Raw genomic sequence first — 21324 nt, 5'->3', positions numbered from 1 at the left:
AACAATAACCAAGAATTATTACTCCTCTGTGATGCCTTTTTGAAACAAGTCAGCACCTTCTGTACCCAGAGTAATGGCAGGTAAATCCTTCTACCAAAAGCCAAATAGCCTTCCCTATGGTTTATGATGGCTCTGTGGACAGAATAGACTGTTTGTGCACAGATGATCATATTTTTCTTGTCTGTCAGAGATGTGAACCAAGAAGCAGCCCCAGGGGTCTTGCCCTTGATTTGCTGCTCTAAGCCTTGAGCGGGCCTTGGATGGGAAGTGTTGGGAGGGAAGATGGAGCATCGTGGTCAGGTCCTAGGAAGCGGCATCTGGAAGAGGCAGAACCAGACTCAAGGAGGAGGTGGTCCAACAAGTCCTGTCTGTGCTGGGTGTGTGGCCATCTCAGACCTGTCCCTTGTCCTTGGCAGGTTGAGGGTGATGCTCCATGTTCTGCCCACCTTCTCTACTCAGAATCAATAGAGCTCGTGCTTTCTGCATGGTTAGTCCCCGAAGGCATTAAGAACTTTTCATAGCATTTAGGCATTTCCAAGTGCTTGTATCTAGTTATCTTTTGCTGAATTTATTTATTTATTCATTTATTTATCTACACCCCAGGTAGAGTGCTGTGGCATCACAGCTCACAGCAACCTCAAACTCGTGGGCTGAAGAGATCCTCTTGCCTCAGCCTCCCAAGTAGCTGGAAAAGCAGGTGCCCAAAATGACGCCTGGCTGTTTTTCCTATTTTTATTTTATTTTATTTATTGATAAATCTTAGCTGTGTACATCAGTGCAATCAAGGGGTACAATGTGCTGGTTTCATATACAATCTGAAATATTCTTATCAAACTGTTCAACATAGCCTTCATGGCATTTTGTGCTATAGTTGGGTTATAGCCTTCATGTGAAAGCTATAATTTAGCTTCATAGTAGGGCTGAGTACATTGGATACTTTTTCTTCCATTTCTGAGATACTTTGCTAAGAAAAATATATTCCAGCTCCATCCATGTAAACACGAAAGAGGTAAAGTCTCCATCTTTCTTTAAGGCTGTATAATATTCCGTGGTGTACATGTACCACAATTTGCTAGTCCATTTGTCGGTGGATGGGCACTTGGGCTTCTTCCATGACTTAGCAATTATGAATTGGGCTGCAATAAACATTCTGGTACAGATGACTTTGTTATATTGTGATTTTTGGTCTTCTGGGTATAAACCTAGTAAAGGAATTATAGGATCGAATTATAGGAATTATAGGATTATTGTAGGTCTATTTTTAGGTCTCTAAGTATTCTACAAACATCCTTCCAGAAGGAACGTATTAGTGTACATTCCCACCAGCAGTGTAGAAGTGTGCCCTTTTCTCCACATCCACGCCAATATCTCTGGTTTTGGGATTTTGTTATGTGGGCTACTCTTACTGGGGTTAGGCGATATCTCAAAGTAGTTTTGATTTGCATTTCTGATTAAGGATGATGAGCTTTTTCTCATGTATTTGTAGATCATGTGTCTGTCTTCTTTAGAGAAGTTACTCTTCAAGTCCCTTGCCCACCCTGAGATGGGATCATGTGTTCTTTTCTTGCTAATATGTTTGAGTTCTCTGTGGATTCTGGTTATTAAACCTTTATCGGAGGTATACCTGCCAATATTTTCTCCCATTCTGAGGGCTGTCTGCTTGCTTTACTTACTATGTTCTTGGCTGTGCAGAAGCTTTTTAGTTTGATCAGGTCCCAGTAGTGTATTTCTGATACTGCTTCAATTGCCTGGGGAGTCCTCCTCATAAAATATTCACCCAGACCGATTCCTTCAAGTATTTTTATAGTGTCATGTCTTAAGTTTAAATCTTTTATCCACTGAGAGTCTATCTTAGTTAATGGTGAAAGGTGTGGGTCCAGTTGCAATCTTCTACAGGTTGCCAGCCAGTTCACCCAGCACCATTTGTTAAATAGGGAATCTTTTCCCCACTGAATGTTTTTAAGTGGCTTGTCAAAGATCAAATAACGGTAAGTAGCTGGATCCATCTCTTGGTTTTCTATTCTGTTTCCAACATCTAATTCTCTGCTTTTGTGCCAGAACCATGCTGTTTTGATCACTATGGATTTATAGTACAGTTTCAGGTCTGGTAGCGTGATTCCTCCTGCTGTGTTTTTATTGCTGAGTAATGTTTTGGCTATTCGAGGTTTTTTCTGATTTCATATAAAACAAAGAATTATTTTTTCAAGATCTTTAAAATATGACAATGGAGCTTTAATAAAAATTGCATTAAAATTACCTGGCTTATTGTACCCTCAATGAATCCCCAACAATAAAAAAAAATTGCATTAAAATTATATATTGCTTTGGGTAATATAGACATTTTAACAATGTTGATTCTTCCCAGCTATGAGCATGGTATGTTTTTCCATTTGTTAACATCTTCAGCTATTTCTTAAAGTTTCATAGTTCCCTTTGTAGAGATCTTTCATGTCCTTTGTTGGTATACTCCCAAATAGTTCATCTTCTTTGGCACTACTGTGAAAGGAATAGAGTCCTTGACTGTGTTTTTGGCTTGGTTATTGTTGGTGTATATAAAGGCTACAGATTTATCGATGTTGAATTTGTAGCCTGAGACATTGCTGTATTCTTTGATCACTTCTGAAAGTTTGTAGTAGAATCCCTAGTGTTTTCCAGATATATGATCATATTATCTGTGAAGAGTGAAAGTTTGATCTCTTCTGACCCTATGTGGATAAACTTGATCGCCTTTTCTTTCCTAATTGCAATGGCTAAAACTTCCATTACAATGTTAAAGAGCAATGGAGACAATGGGCAACCTTGCCTGGTTCCTGATCTAAGTGGAAATGATTTCAATTTAACTCCATTCATTATGATATTGGCTGTGGGTTTGCTGTAGATGGCCTCTATTAGTTTAAGAAATGTCCCTTCTATACCAATTTTCTTAAGAGTTCTGATCATGAAGGAATGCTGGATATTATCAAAGCCTTTCCTGCATCAATTGAAAGAATCATATGGTCTTTATTTTTTAGTTTACATGCTGAATTACATTTATAGATTTACGTACATTGAACCAGCCTTGAGACACTGGGATAAATCCCACTTGGTCGTAGTGTATAATTTTTTTGATGTGTTGTTGGATTCTGTTTGTTAGGATGTTATAGAATATTTTAGCATCAATATTCATTAGTGATATTGGTCTATAATTTTCTTGTTGGGTATTTCCCTGGTTTGGGGATCACGGTGATGTTTGCTTCGTAGAATGTGTTGGGTAATATTCCTTCTTTTTCTATATTTTGGGAGAGGTTTAGTAGTATAGGTACTAGTTCTTCTTTAAAGGTTTGGTAGAATTCTGATGTAAACCCATCTGGTCGTGGGCTTTTCTTTTTAGGGAGATTTCGTATAGTTGATGCTATTTCAGAACTTGATATAGGCCTGTTCAACATTTCCACTTCGTTCTGGCTAAGTCTTGGTAGGTGGTGTGCTTCCAGGTATTGGTCGATTTCTTTCAAATTTTCACATTTCTGAGAGGAGAGTTTCTTGTAGTATTCGTAAAGGATTTTTTAAATTTCTGAGGGGTCTGTTCTTTCATCATTACCATTTCTGACTGATGAAATTAGAGATTTCACTCTTTTTTCCTGGTAAGGTTGGCCAAAGATTTATCTATTTTATTGATCTTTTTAAAAAACCAACATTTGGATTTATTGATCTGTTGTATAATTCTTTTGTTTTCAATTTCACTTAATTATGTTCTGATTTTGGTTATTTCTTTTCTTCTGTTGGGTTTGGCGTTCGAGTGTTCTTCCTTCTGCAGTTGCTTGAGATGTCCCATTAAGTTATTAACTCTTCCCTTTCCATATTCTTGAGGAAGGCTTGCAGTGCTATAAATTTCACTCTTATGATAGCCTTTGCAGTATCTCAGAGGTTCTGGTAATTCATGTCTTGATTGTAGTTTTGTTCCAAAAATTTGGTAATTTCCTCCTTAGTCTCGTCTATAACCCATCTATCCTTCAGCATAAGGTTGTTTAGCTTCCATGTTTTTGTATGGGTATGTAGATTCCTGTTATTGAATTCAACTTTTATTCCATGATGGTCTGAGAAGATGCAGGGAATAATTTCTATTTTTTAAAATTTGCTGAGGTTAGATTCGTGGCCTAGGATGTGGTCGATTTTGGAGTACATTCCGTGGGCTGATGAGAAGAATGTGTATTCAGTTTTGTTGGGATGAAATGTTCTGTAGATGTCTGTTAATTCCAGATGTTGAATGGTTAAGTTTAAATCTAAAATTTCTTTGCTTAGCTTCTTTTTGGAGGATTTATCTAGCACTGCTAAAGGGGTGTTAAAATCTCCAACTACTATGCAACTGGAGGAAATCAAGTTTCTCATGTCTGTTAGTTTCTCTTATAAATTGAGGTGCATTCTGATTGGGTCCATAAATTTTAATAATTGAAATCTCATCATATTAGTATTACCTTTAACAAATATGAAGTGTCCATCTTATCCTTCCTTATTTCAGTTGGTTTAAATCCTATTGCGTCTGCGAATAGGATTGCAATGACTGCTTTTTTCTACTTTCCATTTGCCTGGAGTATAGATGACCATCCCTTCACCTTGAGTCTATATTTCTTTTAATGTAAGATGTGATTCTTGTATGCAGCAGATATCTGGCTTGAATTTTTGTATCCAGTCAGCCAACCTGTGCCTCTTTAGAGGACAATTTAAACCATTCACATTAATTGAGAATATTGATAAGTCTTTTGAGAGTCTGGTAGACATTTTTAATCCTTTTGCAACTGTGGAAGTTGGAATTTGATCAAAATTTTCTGTGTGGGTTTAATTTTGTGGTGGAGAATTACACTGGTCTTTATGGAGGATAGGTCTGAGAATATCCTGGAGAGCTGGTTTCGTTATGGCAAATTTCTTCAGCATGTGAATGTCATTGAAGTATTCACTTTCTCTGTCATAAATGAAACTCATTTTAGCTGGGTACAAGATCCTGGGTTGAAAGTTATTTTTAGGAGATTAAAATTCGATCACCATCCTCTTCTAGCTTGAAAGGTTTCAGCACAGAGATCTGTAGTTATTCTAATATTCTTCCCCTTGTAGGTGATGGTTTTCTTTCATCTGGCTGCTTTCAGAATTTTCTCCTTCATATTAACTTCAGTGAAATTGATTATGATGTGTCTGGGGGATGTCTTATTCGGGTTGAGTCTTGCTGAAGTTCTGAAACTGTCTGCTATCTGAATTTCAGAATCTCTTGGCATGTCTGGAAAGTTCTCTTTCATAATCTCATGGAGAAGAGACTCTGTGCCTTGTGAAGCCACTTCATCGCTTTTGGGGATCCCTATAAGACGAGTATTGATTTTCTTCGAATTATCCCAGAGCTCTCTGAGAGAGTGATCTGTTTTTGCCCTCCATTTCTCTTCCTCTCTGAGAGTTTGGGAGCGTTCGAAAGCTTTGTCTTCAATGTCAGAAATCCTTTCTTCTGTTTGCTCCATTCTGTTACTGAGGGATACTACTGTGTTTCTCAGATCTTTGAGGGCTGCAACTTGTTGTCTCAATGTGTCAAAATCTGTGGTCATTTGGTCTTTGAATTCATTGAATTCTTGAGATATCTTTTGGGTTGCTGCTTGTAATTCTAATTTGATCTTATTTGCTATCCAGATTCTGAATTTGATTTCTGACATCTCAGCTATTTGTTTGTGCCTGGGATTTTGTGCCGTGTCTGCTCCATTGATCCTTGGGGGAGTTGATCTACTCTGATTATTCATATTGCCAGAGTTTTTCTGTTGATATTACCTCATGAATTTTTTTCACTGTTTCCTCTGGCTGTCCTCAGTGTTGGGGAGGTACCTCTCCAAGTTTAGACCCCAGCGGGATCACTCTATTGTTGCTGGATCTTTGTAGGTAGTGACCCTGTGTAGTTCCTCTGGGGCTGACCCAGCCAGTGAGTCCTGGTTTAGGAAGCAGCTCCGGAGTGTGACACACCTGGATCCAGCAACAGGGTGGGAGGTGGTACACACAGTTCTTGGAGTTGCTGGCACCCAATGACTTTGGCACAGAGACTCCAAGGCTCAAGCAGTCTCTGGCCATGATAAGGCCTCTGCACAGAGGTGGGGATGGCTCTGGAGGGCACACTGCTACCAGAGTTTCTGGCCAGATGAGCGGGCTGGTGTGGAGGCAGGGAGTGTACAGAAGAGAGGACACAGTGTTGCCCGGCTCCTGCAGTTCCTGGTCAGGGTATGTGGAGGCCCAGGTGTGCGTGTTACGCATCGGGGGTTGTGGCACAGCTCTTATGGAGGTCTGGGCGGTGCCACGCCCATGAGTTTGAGGTTTCTATGAGGTGTGATGCCACGACACTCTACCCAGGGCAACAGCCTGAGGCTCCAGTGTGCCAAAACCAGTCTCACTCTGCCCCTGAGGGTTAAGGCTGTAAGGCAGCTCAGTCCCCGCCTTTAGGCTGTTGAGTCACTAGGTTATTAGCTCCCACCTGGTCCTTGCCCTGTGACCCTGAGGGCGGAGCTTGCCAGGGCAGTTTTCTCACCATGGCTCTCTGCAGCCTTCAGCCAAACACTATTAGCTCCGTCCAGTTCAGACTGGGGCCCCAGACCATGCCCAAAGTTCTCTGCACTCCTGCTCAAGCTCTCCCCAAGGCCATTCAACTCAGTGCCAAGTCCAAAAACACTGAAGCAGTTCACAGGTAAGGCCTCTCAGGTTTGCAATCTCACTGCTGCTTGTACTCATGGCTGCCGAAGGGATTAGGTCGATTGAACACACGCAACCACTTGCCAGTTTTCCACTGTTTTCGTCCTCCTCTTGGGGTCCACAAGTCCCTTGCTGACTTCCTGTATCCTCAACGGGATGATCATAGGCAGATCCCACAAGCCAGAGATGCCTGGAGTTTTATCTCCCCAGACTAACCATGCCCAGTTACAGGGAAGCTGTTACTCGGCCACCATCTTGCTCCACTTCCCATTTTTTTTCTTTTTTTAGTAGAGATGGGATCTCATTCTTCTCAGGCTGGTCTTTAACTCCTGAGCTCAGGCAATCCACCTGCTGTGGCCTCCTAGAGTGCTAGGATTAGAGGAGAGAGCCCCCATGCCCGACCTCTTTTGCTGAATTTAAAAAATCTCCAAAAGTTAGTGGCTTAAGACAACCATTTTATGATTTTGCATCAGAAAGTAAAAATTGTTTCCAGAAGCCAGCAGCCAGAAGCTGTAGTGTTTCTGAATGTACATAAATAATTTGCACAGCATATAAACAATACTCAGATGAGACTATTTTTTGACTACTGAAGAATAATAGAAACAGAAGATTCTTTTGTGATTATACCCAAAAGTATAATAGTAAATACAGGACATTGTGCAACTCAAAAATAACTAAACATCCCCCCACCTTCCAGCTAATGTGAATTACCACTGACAACTCTAGTCCCACTTTAATCCTCCTTCGTTGTATATAAAAATTACCAAGAGATCCAGTCACCAAGTTACCCTCACTTCCTGACAGCACTCAATTGAAAATTAGCCCCTTCTACCTTATATTGTTTACAGAATTACCCACTCCATCCTATAATCCCCTTGCAACTGCACCTTCCTAGTTCCTCTGCCTTGCTGCAGCAAGTCAAATAAAGCTATTTTTGTTCGACTATGAATGTGTTCCTACTGGTCGTTAATATATGGGTCAGCCATTTTGGCTGAGTTGAGCTGAATGATCCTTCTGCACATGGAGTCAGTTATATGGCTGCAGTTATCTGGCAGCTCAACTAAGATGAGGTGGTCTAATGATGGCCTCACTTACATGGCTGGTGGTTGGGCTGGCTGACAGCTGAGTCACATGTTTCCAGCAGGCTAGCCCAGGCATCTTTACATGGTAGACTTTAGTGGTGTGAGGCAATTCCCAATGCACTGTATGTTTTAAGCTTCTGCTTACATTATGTTTGCTTAATGCCTCATTGGATAAAGCAACTCACACAGCCAATTTCAGACTCAGTGTTGGAGGGGACTACCAAGAATGAGATACAGGAAAAAACATTTGGGACCCCTGTATGTAACAGACTATTATAGCACTGAAACACAAAATCTCATTCAGTCCTCACAGGCAAAGGCCCTGTTATCCAGAATTAACTATGAGAAAATTAAAGGTCAGAGAAATCTGAGTCCTGTTTTTTTTTTTTTTTTTTTTTTTGAAACAGAGTCTGACTCTGTAATACAGGCTAGAGTGCTGTGCATCACCCTACCTCACAGCAACCTCAAACTCCTGGGTTGAAGGAATCCTCCTGCCTGAGTCTCAATGCCTGGCTAATGCCTGCCACAGCTAATGCCTGGCTAATTTTTCTACCGTTTCCCCCAAAATAAGACATCCTCTGAAAATAAGACGTACTTACAGGAAAGATAAGATGTCCCCTGAAAATAAGACCTAGTGCATCTTTGGGAGCACACCTTAAAATAAGACACTGTCTTATTTTCAGGGAAACGGTATTTTTAGTAGAGATGGGGTTTCATTCTTACTCAGGCTTGTCTTAAACTCCTGAGCTCAAGGGGCCCTCCCACCTCGACCTCCCAGAGAGCTAGGATTACAGGCATGAGCCATGTGAGCCACGGCACCAGACAGAACAATCTGAGTCTTAACTAAGGCCATAAAGTTAGCAAATCAAAGGTCCAGAGTCTAGGATTAGATTGCTGAACAATGCTTCTTCTCTCTCTAGGGAAGGGTTTCTTGTTCCAGAGCCCCTGCAGCACACCTGCCATTGGGTAGAGATGTACTGTGGCCTTGGTACTGTAGAACGCCTTCAGGTGCCTTTTGTGACTGGCTGCTTTTATTTAGCATAGTGTTTTTTACTTCATCCATTTTTTTAATGGCCAAATAATATTGAACTGTGTGGCTATGCCACATTTTGCTTATCTATTTAGCAGGTGATAGATATTTAGGTGAGGCCACCACAAAAAGGAAGGTCAGGGAGTTAGATTATAAACAAGGTCATACCAACTTATTTATGCAGTGGGACAATGTTGTATAGACATCTCAATTTAAATCTGTCTTCTCTGCCAAGTGAAGGAGGGGGATATGACCCAGGAGGCAAGGACAGTAAGTGGCAAGGAGAATAGAAGACCTCATCCAACTGGACATTCTCTCCCTGAAAGTTCTTCAAAGAACTCCACTTCAAGGGCACAATTTTATTGTTGGAACATCTAGATACAACACATTTTACCAATCGGAGATTTATCCTGTCACTATATCACCAACTAAAGCCCTAACATGGCTAGGAAAGATCCTCTGAAAATACAGATTTTTGTTCCATTCAGGACTTCATTGGATTGGAAGATGCTCACCCACACTGGGGAGGGCAATATCGTCTATCAAAATACAAAGTTATTTCACATTTTAAAATGGATCTAAATGCACAATGTTACTCTTAATTTTTTTTTTTTTTTTTTTTTTGAGACAGCTTCTCACTCTTTCACCCTGGGTAGAGTGCCATGATGTAATCATAGCTTATAGCAACCTCAAACTCTTGGGCTCAAGCAATTCTCCTGCCTCCTTCTCCTGAGTAGCTGGCACTAGAGGCACCCACCTCCATGCCTGGATAGTTTTTCTTTTAATGTGAGACAGAGTCTCACTTTGTTGCTCTGGGTAGAGTGCTGTGGCATCACAGCTCACAGCAACCTCAAATTCTTGGGCTCAAGTGATGGGCTTGCCTCGGCTGGAGTAGCCTGGAGTCCTGAGTAGCTAGGACTCCAGGCGCCAGCAACAATGCCCAGCTATTTTTAGAGATGGGGGTTTTGCTCTTGCTCAGGCTGGTCTTGAACTCCTGAGCTCAGGCAATCCACCTGCCTTGGCCTCCCAGAGTGTTAGGATCACAGGTGTGAGTCACCATGCAGGGCCATGTTACTCTTAATTTAATGGCATCTAGTGAAGGGCCCCTAAGTCAAGAGGTCTCCAAAAAGATACATGGACACCACGATTTCTCTTGGCTGGCACCCCTCTTCTCTTCCTCTGTTACTGCCCTGAATCATAACCTGATGGCTTCTTCACATGTCTCCACCACCAGACTGTGGGTTCCTAAAGCCAGGAACTTGGTGTGTATTGCTTCCCCAGTACTGCCAATCCAGGGTGATGCCTGCCACATAGGAGGTGCTCAATACACTTTTAAAACACTGGATGTAATATTTGATCTATGATAATGGTATGTTGAATTGGCTTCCCCACCTCCAATCAAAGCTCTCACAGAACAGGCTTAGGCATTGTATAAGCTTGGTTTGACAAATTAATATAAAATACTGAGATAAATTATGGACATTTTTATGATAGAGAAAGTGTTAGAGTAAAATGAGACTATAAAATAAAATTGTGGCAAATGACTCATAAAGAAGGTTCAAGTTAATAATTTTTCTATATTTTGTTCTGGTGAATTGTGGCAGTAGCTGCTGATTTACAACAGGCTGCTTCTGATCAAATCTAGCTCAGCTTGTGATAAAGAAATATAACTCAACATTAGATACAAAATACAGTTCCTTTTTGGGACACCAAATGTCATTCAGGCATTCAGAAAAATGTTAAAATATCTTTCATGGATGACTTTTTTCCTCCAGTAAAATTTAATCACACCAAATACACAATAAACAAAATACAGTTATTTCCTTTATAATTAAATTTACTAAACTCACAAGTTCATCACATTAATTAAAAGAGCATTCACCCAGTTGTAAAATTACAAATACCTGTCATTCTTTTGGGCTTCAGAAGGTGAGTTTTATTAGTTCATATATTTCAACATAAACAGGTTATTATTTACCCTAAACTGTTTCAGATTTGTTAATTTTGCCTAGAAAAAATTAAACTTTAAATAAAATCTGACTTTTTAACTGAAGTCCACCTTTGTACCTGGTGCAGCATTTTGTTAGTCCAATGCCAGCTATATCCCTATAAATAAAGCTAGTTACCAACTTCAAAGTCAGAGCACCTTGAACTTTTAGAGGAAAAAGTATGTTTATTTTAATCTACTCAGATATAAATGATTCTAGGACACAATGGGCAAAAACTCAATATTCCTAAAGACTGATTATATTTGACTGTAAAGACCTAATAATAATACAACATAAATGCATGGGGCATGCGATGTCTTTGAAATACATTATCGGCAAGGTGGATAAAGAGCAAAGAAATGGTATTTCTTTTTTTTATGGGATTTTAAAAATGTAAATCTGGTTTTAAATTGTTTGGCTCAATCACTCCCTTATCTCTCTCTCAAATCCCCTATGAAGTTCATTTTTATGGACTCAGACTTGGAAGCTCTTAACTCTAATTCTCGACTTGGTACCAGAAGCCCCTTTATGTTACTTTAAGCTCAGGCAGCCTCTGAAAGCAGCCCTTCCTCTGTTTGAAGGCTGATTGTTGGAAGCGTCTCCCTTATGTTATTAGAGCCTTAAACCATGGCCCTATTGTATCCATCAATCAGTCCTTGTTCTGCCCTGTTTCTGTAATGTAGAAAATCCTCTCTCATCCCTAGAAATGACCTGCAACTGTTGCTTATATTATATATTTTTTCAGATTTTTGCACATTCTGGATGATATATTCTGGGTTGACTCAAACTTGTCAATACCAGTCTTAAAATGTAAGCCACAAATTTAGTTCTATAATATTTATTGAGTACTATGTGCCAGGTTCATGCTAGGAATTGGGCATTGGTAAATAGTTTATCAGTGTATAAAACCCTATCCCTGGCCCCCAGGAGTTTCCAGTTGGAAGTAGAGCACTTCTGTACCCTCTCCCCATGCTTCTCTTTCTGCCTGTCATCTCCCTCTAAGGGGTAAGTTGCTCCTGTGGTTTCTCAGACCCCAGGACAGTCACTGGCCATATTTTGTTAGAGGACCTGGTGTCTGTGCCTTATAAGATCAGCACCATTCGTAGTGCCCTTCCGCCTTCCTGTTTCACAACAATGCACCACTTGGAAGCTAGTGGCAGAGCAGCCATCTGCTGTTTCTACCCCCAGAGTCTACTCTGGCAAGTGAACTCTCCAGTTCTGTCTCTGTTGGTCCGTCTCCCCCCTGCAGGGGAGGATGGGAAGAATACACATCCCAGTTTGACTTTGTGTCAAAGCTGCCTCTTTGAACTTAATTTTCCTGGTGGGTTTTAATTTTTCGAGTCAAGGGCACTGGTTCAAATTTAATAATGAAACTTCATTCTCATCCAAACAGATTTCTCAGTTTGAGCCCCCATGAGGAGGAGGAAGACAAACATGATAAAGGCATTTCATCCTAAGCCTAACTTCATCAGATGGGCACAAGAATTCCACCCAGAAATCTCAACACTTACAAATCAGACATGATGAAAAAAAATTCCATAAGAGAAGAGCAAGGAAAGCTGTGGAGCTTTAGGGGTGGGAAATGCAGAGTTGAGGAAGAGCTGGAAAGAGCCAGGTAAGAGCAGAAAGGGGGGGAGCCTTCAGCAGGTACGGCGGGGAGACTCTGGAGGGAGATGACTTCCTAGACGAGGTTGAGGAAAAAGGAGATATGGTCAAGGAGTGGGGAGTCCTCAAATTTGGTTGAAATGTGTAAGAGAATGGAGACAAAAATGCCAGAAAGAGGATCTAGCCAATACATGGAGGGCTGTCATAATCAGGTCTAGGGTTTGCCCTTGACTTGGTAAGTATTGGGTCATCACTGAGGGTGTGGCAGTGGTCCCAACATATTACATGATAGAGCTGGCTGTCGGGGCCAGGAAGGAGGGGGAAGGAAGCCTGGACACTGCAAGACCAGTGAGAAGGCTCTCGAACACAACACCCAGATATGGTGGGCCAAGAGGAAGATGGTGCAGCTCCGATTTCACACTCTCTGGACAGGATCAGTGCAGAAGTGTTTTGGACTCATTTTTTAAACTGCCACATCACACTCTTGGTTGACACTGGGCCTGGCCTTCACTGAGAGGACTAAGCTAATTATTCACAAGAATGCTTTCTGATTTTCTCCACACTCAAAATTCATGAGTGTTTGTGGGATGTCTGTGCCAACCCTGACCTCCATCCTTGTGCAAGTTCACCTCTTACTGTTAAATGGACAGTCCCAACTCCCAAGATTATTGTAAATCTTAACTCTATTGTCTAACACTTTATCTCTTCCTCTCAGCTGTGTTTTGTTGGAAAATGGAATAACCATCAAAGTTATTGCTGAAAACGTTGAAAAGATATGGACAAGACAGCCCTGGAGTCCTAACTGAGAGTCCAGTTAATAGCTTTAAAGCCATTGAGGGGGAACTGCCGGAACATTGCTTACCTGGAGGCAAATCCACCCATCGGTCTCATCATGTCCCTCGGCATTAATCATTTCATCCCTTAAAGACCTCACAGTGACGTCAAAGACCCCTGTGTGTTCCGTGGCCTCCCTACTCTCCAGCCCCAACATGATGAAAAGGAAGCTTACATGACAATGTTCTGCTACTTCTGCAAAGCCCGCTTTCTTATTTTTATTTTAAATATATTTTCATTTTCTCATATATAAATAATCAGCTACTATATTCTATCTTTCAAAGATATGACTGGCAACATAGTCATAAATACTGATTTAATTACTCCTAGGATTTCTCAGTGACATCTATCGAAATTCTTACTCATTGCAATATTCAACAACCTGATTCCAAAATGAGTAAAATGGGGTACAAAAGAAGCAGGAAGCTTGGTCTCAAGGAAACACATTCTGCCAAAGCCTTTCCATGAGCACTGCAGGTCCTGCCCCGCCTTTCCATAGGCTGCAGGACATTGGTGGCAGAGACTTGGATCATCTGACCTATCACATAGTCAACCTGTTTGAGGTCCTCTGAAAATATGATAAAGCATGACTGTGCATGGGTCAACTTGTTCAAGCCTAATGTTGGGCAGGCCACCCCTGAGCCCAGATCCAGGATCTTCCTGGGCCAGTTTGGCACCTGCTTCTGAAATGGGGAGAAGAAGCCGTAGTCACAGAGAAGTCAAGGGAGTGACTAATAAAATATATTTTACATTTTTTTTAGTAGTTCAGGGGTAGTACCCTCCTTACTACTAAAAACAAGATAAAACGCCTCTGGCTAGCGTGGTGGTCAGAACATAGGTGGATAGTACCACCTCCTCTCAGAAACTTCCTGTGTAAATACAGCATATGTCTGTGGCTCTTGAATGTGAAAGTGACTGGTTTTAGACAGTCATTAGCTCATGCACTTGCCAAGTTCTGAATACTCATAAAAGTACAGAGATAAATTATGATTTTAAACATGCGGGATAAAGAAATAGCAAAGGTAACAGTAGTAACACATTCAGACATAGGATACTAAACACACTTTATCCGTACAGGATCAAATGCCATTAGGTCTTTATTAGTTGGGTAACAATGACCCCCAAATTTAAAATTCCAGGTCACTTTTGATCTTTAGAAGTCCTGCTTGCCACCTGGAAGCCTCTGAGGTGGTGGAAGGAGGTGGTTGTGACTGGCCATGGCTTGGGCCTGCTGGGGGTTGACACCCTCAAAGTTAGAGCTACATGATGGACATGCTAGTCCTTTCTGGGACTGGCTGGGCTGTCTGGGCAAGGGCAGCAGTGGGATCCTGTGATTCTCAGCCAATGTTTTCCTCTCTAGGGAAGCCAGGGGTGGGCAAGAGTTGCTACCTCATTCTAGTGACATCGGGCATTAGCTGCGAAGGATGTGGAACTCCAGCAGGACTAGACAGGATTAGGCCAGGCCACGGCTTCACTCTTGGCTTTACCTGTGGGGCAGAAGGGTGACAATCCTTCCTTCTCACTTTTTTTTTTTCTAATTACATGCTCATTTTGCTGGCATCTAAAACCCACTCTAAGATTGTATACCATGACCAAGTAGAATTTATCCTGGGAACGCAGGGTTGGCTGAACATATGCTATGGATTGAATTATGTCCCTAAAATTCATATGTTGAAGCTCTGACACCAAATGTGACTTTCTTTGGAGATATGAGTTTTAGGAAGCAATTAAGGTTAGATCAGGTCATAAGGGTCGGGTCCTGATCCATTGGCTTTAGAAGAAGAGGAAGAGAGAGGCATCTTTTTCTTTCTCTGCCACCTGAGGACACAACAAGAGGTGGTTATCTGAAAGCCAGAGGGCTCTCACCAGAACCTGCCCATCTTGACACCCTGATCTTAAACTTCCAGAACTGTGAGAAAGTAATGACTATTTTTTAAGCCACACAGTCTATGGTATTTTGTTATGGCAGTCTGACCTAATGTAACATCCCAAAATTAATTCCTATAATACCACATCAGCAGAATAAAGGACAAAAGCTACCTAATCTCAATAGACCAAGAATAGGCATTTAATAAAATTCAACAGCCTTTCACGATAAAAGCACTCAACAAACTAGGAATAGAAGGGAACTTCTTGAACATGACAAAAGGCATCTGTGAAAAACCACTGCTAACATCATACTTAATGATAAGAAATTGAAAGCTTTTGCCCTCAGATCAGGAATAAGACAAGATGCCCACTTTCAACACTCCTTTTCAACATTTAACTGGAGCTTCTAGCCAGCACAATCAGGCAAGAAAATGAAATAAAAGGCATCCAGAAGGAAGAAGTAAAACTATATTTACAGATCACATGACCATGTATACAGACAATTCTAAGGAATCTACTAAAAACTATGAGAAGTAATGAGTTCAGAAAGGGTTCAGAATACAAAATCAACATACACAGATCAACTGTGTGTCTGTAAAACACAAGCTTAGCACGTGTGAAAATCAGGTCTATGGCAGTGACTGAGGTACGTGGCTCTCTCTCTGTTATTTCTGATTGCCTGTTAGTACCACCTTCTGTGTACGAGGCGAGGGGATGCCTTACCTGGACCACAGGTTCTCAGAGAGTGGCCTGCTTTGCACCAGTAACAGCTAGGCTGAGGGTTAATGCAGACTCTGGGGCTCTGCTGTGGACTTGGTGTCTCAACTCCTCCTCTGATGGGGCCAGAGACCTATACCTTGCCTGGCACCTGTGGTGACTCTTAGCCAGACTTACTTTCAGTAATGACTGGGCCAGGTTCTTTAAGCCAGGGACCTGGATGGGGCCAAAGTAACTGTACAGTTGCCTCTCAGTTCTGGTTTCTGTCCTGCAAGAGGCTTTCCTAGCAAATGGCCCCCCAAATAGCATATCCATTATGAGGAACATTTTCCCATCTCTGGGATCATATCCATGTCTCCAGCATGTGCACTGCAGTCTCTTGGAGCTCAGCCCCAGAGCTACTGTCCGTGAGCACCTGAGCATGTCTACATGGTCTAGGCACTTTCCAGATGTTATCTTGGCCAATTTAATTTTTACAATTCATTCGATCTGTGGGGTTTCTGTGACCAGCCAACATCCACACAACTAAGAGGTTAAGATGTGAACCCCCACTTGGCCAGTACGATAATCAGACCCCACACACAGTGGGAATTATACATACAGTGGTGGAGAATTCCGAGCTTCTGAGTGTGATTATGTTAACACGGGCAGGTTCCCCATCACCTGCTCTCTTGTCTTGGGTTTTGCTTTACTCCCACTTGGTAACCAGATAAGTAAGGAGTCTCAAATTCTTCAGGTATCAACATGAAGCCATCATCATTTTCCAGGAACTGCTAGCAACTCTGCTCTTTTAAACTCCTACTTTTTCTGCCACGCCCCACCCACAACCCATATGGATAGCTTCTCCTTTAATTCCTAAAGTTTTCCAGATGTGAGGTCATTTGCATACTTTGTCCTCAAGTAAGGGCTTCAGTGACTAATTCTGAAAAAGCACGGAAGTTCTAACTGGTCCTCTTGCTACCTTATTTCTCTTCTCTTTTTCCTTCCTTCCTTATTTTTTTTTTTTCTTTTTTGAGACAGGGTCTCACTCTGTGTTTTGGGCTGCAGTGCAGTGGTATTATAGCTCACTGAAACCTCACATTCCTGGGCTCAAGTGATCTTCCTGGATCAGCATCCTGAGTGGCTCGCACTCCAGGCACACATCACCACACTCTGGCTGATTCTTTGAGTTTTTTTTTAGAGATTAGGTCTCACTATGTTGCTCAGGCTAGTTGATCTCAAACTCCTGGCTTTAAGTCATCCTCTTGGCCCAGCCCCCCAAATTACTGGGATTACAGGCATGAGTTACCATGCTCAGCTGGGTCACCTTGTTTTTCATATTTTGGCTTCTTCCTTTAACCCTGATTCCCCGAAAATAAGACATCCTCCGAAAATAAGACCTACTTACAGGAAGATAAGATGTCCCCTGAAAATAAGACCTAGCCCATCTTTGGGAGCACACCTTAAAATAAGACACTGTCTTATTTTCAGGGGAACAGGGTGGTTTGAAGCTTCCAGGAATATAAAGAGTAACTATATTGCAATGTCAGGCTGGATATCTGGACTTGGTATGGTCTTTTGGATTTCCATTGCAGAATTTGGTCCTCGGACTTGAAGACTTGGAAACTGTTCTATGAATTCTCCAACTTACTGGCTCTGAGAATTCACATTGACCCCAATTTGGGAGACCTGAGGGCCACATGGTTTGTTTACAATGGGTATAAATGGCATCCACAGGGAAGACATAAAACTCTCTATATTTAGAACACATGATCCTGTATGCAGAAAATCCTGAGGAATCTACTCAAAACTATAGGAACTATGAGTGTAGGTTTTTAGTGCTTCAGACTGCCCTTCCAGTCAGCTTAGACCAAGTCAGATGTCAGAAACTTAACACAGTTCTGATTCCTTTTTTTTTTTTAAGTGAGGTGCAAAATATATACAATATGTACTATTTCCAGTGAGTTTTGGAAACTCAGTGAACATTTCTCTACACCAAAGATATGTCCATCTACATATCCATGGGTGGTCCACTAGAATAAACACATTTTCACCAGAGGTCACTGAGAGAGTCAAGTAGAGTTTAAGTCCCTCTTTTATTCCCTTTCCTGTGGTGGCTTTTTTTCTAAGGAGGAATTAGGATGGGGTAAGAAGCGTCACACCTACCCCCAGCTGCCTCTTGCTCGTGCCTGAATGGAGTTGTGTTGCCCAAACTCAGACCCTGATGAGCCTCTCACTTTTGTGGGGTGTGCAGTAAGCATAGATGTTACCCAGGGGAATAAGGGTACAGTCTATGTGGTCTTTCTCATTTCTTCCTTCTGTGGATTCCCCTCGATAGAAAAGGCTGGTCCATCCTTCTTTCTTCCCTTTGTGGAAGTTCTCTGTGCCTGCACACAGTGTGTCCGGTGCTTCTGAGGCTGGTGGGAAGGGCTGTCTGCCTTTCTGGCCTGGACACAGGACAGCACATCCTCCTGTCCCTCTGGTTCTGGGCAATGGTGAGAATGACCCTGGGATCTGTGTCTAAAACAATGAGAAGAGAAGGCTAGACGTGTCTTGGCTTCAGGCTTTTTAGGCATAACTTCCTATTATCATTATTAAGGAAATTTTCAAGTACATACTATAGCAAGCAAATTTCTAAGACCGTCCCATGATCTCTGCCCCCGATGTCATGTCTGTGATTAGGTTTCATTACATGGCAAAGGTGAAGAAATTTTGCATCTGTAGTTAATATTTCAGATCAATTGAATTCAAGTTGATCAAGTGCATGGTTCACCTGAGCAGGCTCAACTTTGATCAGGCGAGCTTTTTAATAGCGATTCCAAGCAAAAAAGACTCTCTGTCTTAACTGCCCAGATGCAGTAAATAGGCATGTTGCAAACAGCTTAAGGCAGCAGCCAGAAAGAGCTGAGGCCCTCCATTGCACATATGCAGACAACTGAAGTTTTCTAACCTGAGTGAACTTGGAAGTGAATTTCCAAGTTGGGCCTCCAGGCAGGAGCGGAGCCCAGCCTACGTGATCACTGTAGACTTGTGAGAGCCTAAGCAAAGGACCCAACTAAGTACGCCTGGATTCCTAACTCCTGCAAACCAAGAGATGATAAATGTGTACTGTTTTAAGATGCTAACTTTGTGGTAATTTGTTATGTAGTAATAGAAAACAGATATACACACACAAGCAGAACAATAAAATGCATTGCTCCTCAAACTGAGGTCCATGCACCCATGTAGTCCATAATCTGTTTGCTCCTGATGCATAAGGAAATAAGTAAAGAAACTGGGAGCAAACCTGAAGACGCTTTTGTAGCAGTTTGACGTTGCCATAGCATCCAATGCATGGCCACTGTACCAGTGATTTTTCAACTGGTGTGCTGCAAGAGGATCTGAGATATGCCAGGAAAATTTTTAAAGATCATTAATTAAATTATTTTCAAAAGTAGTTCAAAGCACAGTAAGTGTATTCTTTTCTTTACTCTTTTTTTTTTAAATCAACATATTTAAGTGTGCCATGGAAGTTTAACTATAGGTTCAAGTGTGCCATGAGACAAAAAAAGTTGAGAAACACTGCGCTACTCATCTCCAGGAGCAGGACCAGTATGTATCTGTCAGACTCACAGGATAAATTGTGGGATGTGTGGTGGAGCCCATGTACTGGACACATAATTCGAAACATACATGATCTTAAGTTTGGTTTGATGACTGAAATTGGATGACTGAAATCCAATAGTGTATAAAAATCTGAGTAATGTAGGCATTTATTTATTTATTTATTTTAATTTTTATTTTATTAAATCATAGCTGTGTACATTAATGCGATCATGGGGCACCATACACTGGTTTTATGGACCGTTTGTCACATTTTCATCACACTGGTTAACATAGCCTTCCTGGCATTTTCTTAGTTATTGTGTTAAGACATTTACATTCTACATTTACTAAGTTTCACATATACCCTTGTAAGATGCACCGCAGGTGTAACCCACCAATTACCCTCCCTGCATTTATTTATTTTTATAACTCTTTACATTTTTATTCAATCTTCTTTTTAATTTATCAAATTATTATTTAAATTGGGGAAGTAACGATTGTTTTTAACCCTGTGATATTTTAACCTCGTAGTTCAAAAGTATAACTTGATGTACTCAGGAGCTGCCCAGCAATATAGAAACCAGCCCATAGGATGAATGAAGCCAGTAAAGAATTTTTCATTGTAGCTCAAAGAATGTGCAGATTTGCTAATGCTGCAATTCTAATAGATATGCAGTTTAAACATGATGGGGATATGAAGAACTTTTTTAGCTTCACTGCTGATCAGCATTGCTAGCTCTGAGCTATATAAAACTTGGAAGGAATATATAGTCAATAGATGTGGCTTAGAATTTAAATTTTGTGTAGGAGAATGTGTTCTGACAGCTGCAATGACAGAAGAACATTCTGGAACAGTCTGGAATAATTAATCCAGTCTCCTGGATTAAGGAGCTTGTGACATGTGCAGATAAACCAATGCATTGCTTCCTTCATTGAGGAAATCTTGCTATGATCCCCCAGAACCCCCAAAATCAGGTGAGCTAAATAGTGCACTTAGTAATGAATTAAGTATTTTCGAATTATGTGGAGACAAACGCATTAAAGATTATCCTTCTTCTGTGAGATAATATGTAAATGGAACATTAACAGTTTCTTACTGCATGCTGAGGTACCGTGGTTGTTGGGAGAAGAATTCCGTCAGGAATAAGATGCAAAACAAATTCATCATATTTCTGCAAGATAAGGATTCAGTTTGACCACTGTTTAAGAATGTTAATTGGACATCCAGACTTGCTGATTTTTTTGGTATCTTAGTTTTTATTTTTTTTTATTTTTGGGGATTCATTAAGGGTACAAAGAACCAGGTTACATTGATTGATTGTGTCAGATAAAGACCCTCCCATAATAGTGTTCCACCCCCAAAAGGTGATCCCCCCATCCCGTCCCTCCCTCCCTTTCTCTGCTCTCCCCATCCTCCACCTCCCACCATGTGCTAAGTCATTAATAGTCCTCATATCAGAATTGAGTACATAGGATTCTTGTTTCTCTATTCTTGTGATCCCTTGCTAAGAATAATGTGTTCCTCTTCCATCCAGGTTAATACAAAAGATGTAAAGTCTCTGTCTTTTTTAGTGGCTGAGGAGTATTCTATGGTATACATATACCACAGCTTGTTAATCATTCCTGGGTTGGTGGGCATTTGTATCTTAGTTTTTAATTAATTAATTTAAAAAATTGACAAGGTGCAATCATACATATTTATGGGGTACTGTTTGATGCCTCAACATATATTTATGTTGCATCATGATCAAATCAGGGTATTTAGTATGTCCATTACCTCATGCATTTATTATTTCTTTGTGGTGAGGACATTCAGAAAAGTCTCTCTTCTAGCTATTTTGTAATATATAATGCCTTACTGTTAACCACTGTCACCCTACTGTGCAGTACAACACCAGAACTTATTCCCCTGTCTACCTGTAACTTCATAGCCCCTGACCAACCATATCCC

The sequence above is a fragment of the Nycticebus coucang genome, chromosome 19 (genome assembly GCF_027406575.1).
Source record: "Nycticebus coucang isolate mNycCou1 chromosome 19, mNycCou1.pri, whole genome shotgun sequence".
Lineage (NCBI taxonomy): Eukaryota > Metazoa > Chordata > Mammalia > Primates > Lorisidae > Nycticebus > Nycticebus coucang.
The sequence above is the reverse complement of the archived record's forward strand: the minus strand, read 5'-3'. Positions refer to the sequence as shown.